The sequence below is a fragment of the Rhinopithecus roxellana genome, chromosome 8, assembly GCF_007565055.1.
Source record: "Rhinopithecus roxellana isolate Shanxi Qingling chromosome 8, ASM756505v1, whole genome shotgun sequence".
Taxonomy (NCBI): domain Eukaryota; kingdom Metazoa; phylum Chordata; class Mammalia; order Primates; family Cercopithecidae; genus Rhinopithecus; species Rhinopithecus roxellana.
In genome coordinates, this window is record NC_044556.1 from 4,876,894 (window position 1) to 4,878,363 (window position 1,470).

Below are 1,470 nucleotides of genomic sequence, written 5' to 3' on the forward strand. Positions count from 1 at the left end.
TCTCGGCCTCCCAAAGTGCTGGGATTACAGGCTTGAGCCACCGCGCCCGGCCAAAAAGCTGACTTTTGCATGTTGCTTTTTAATCTATTGTGCCGGCATAAGAGGCCTATTGATAAATTAGAAGCAAAGGCATATATGCCAGGAACAGTGGCTCACACCTGTAATCCATTCCAGCACTTTAGGGGGCTGAGGCGGGCAGATCACCTGATGTCAGGAGTTTGAGATCAGCCTGGCTAACATGGTGAAACCCTGTCTGTACTAAAAATATGAAAAAAATTAGCCAGGTGTGGCAGTGGGCACCTGTAATCCCAGCTACTCGGGAGGCTGAGGCAGGAGAATCACTTGAACCCAGGAGGTGGAGGTTGCAGTCAGCTGAGATTGCATCACTTCACTCCAGCCTGGGTGATAAGAGTGAAACTCCGTCTAAAAAAACAAAAACAAAACAAAAAAAGCATATTATCTGAGGAAGAAAGGCTTGGCTGGAATATTGATGCTGACTTTGCTCCTTCCTAGGCTTGCATTCAGATAATTTGCATAAATATATTATTCTCATTAGACTCATACAGGAGCTTTTTAAAAGTACTGTACAGCTTGCTAAGAAGTAAATTTACATATTTTAACTGAGATACATAATGGAAAACAGTGTCCAGTACATCACAGGAACTACTTCAGTGTTCACAGAATAAGGAAGGCAAAACAGGTCCACAAGTCCAGGAGCCAGCCTCCCCTCACTGCAAGGCCAAGTCTTGCACTGTTGGAGACAAACACGTCAGACACCGGCAATGTGAGACCATGCTCCTTGGTGGCTATGATGAACCAAGACAAAAAAAGGGCATTCTGTGACCATGTCTTTAAAACTGGTGAAAGAGAGCATGTTCCAAATCGTAAACATGACAAAAATTCACCTCTTCTCACTAATATGACTGAGTGGTATTTCTAATGAATTACGTTTACCTCCACTCCATTCCTTTTCCTTCTGGATGAGAATAATTATGATGCCAAGTTTAGAATTAAGTTTACCTCATGACTGCATCAAATACAGAGAATCATCTTGCTTCCTTGAATAGAAATCAATCAACCTGGCCGGGCGCGGTGGCTCATGCCTGTAATCCCAGCACTTTGGGAGGCCGAGGCAGGCGGATCACGAGGTCAGGAGTTCGAGACCAGCTTGATCAACATGGTGAAACCCCGTCACTACTAAAAATACAAAAATTAGCTGGGCATGGTTGTGTGCACCTGAAATCCCAGCTACTCAGGAAGCTGAGGCAGGAGAATTGCTTGAACCTGGGAGGTGGAGGTTGCAGTGAGTTGAGATCGTGCCACTGCACTCCAGCCTAGGCGACAGAGCAAGACTCCTTATCAAAAAAAAAAAAAAAAAGAAAGAAAGAAATCAGTCAACCTAAAACAAGCACAAAACCTGTAAGAAATTCTTCTGAGCAGCCTCTTACTGATACATCACACAACCCTTTA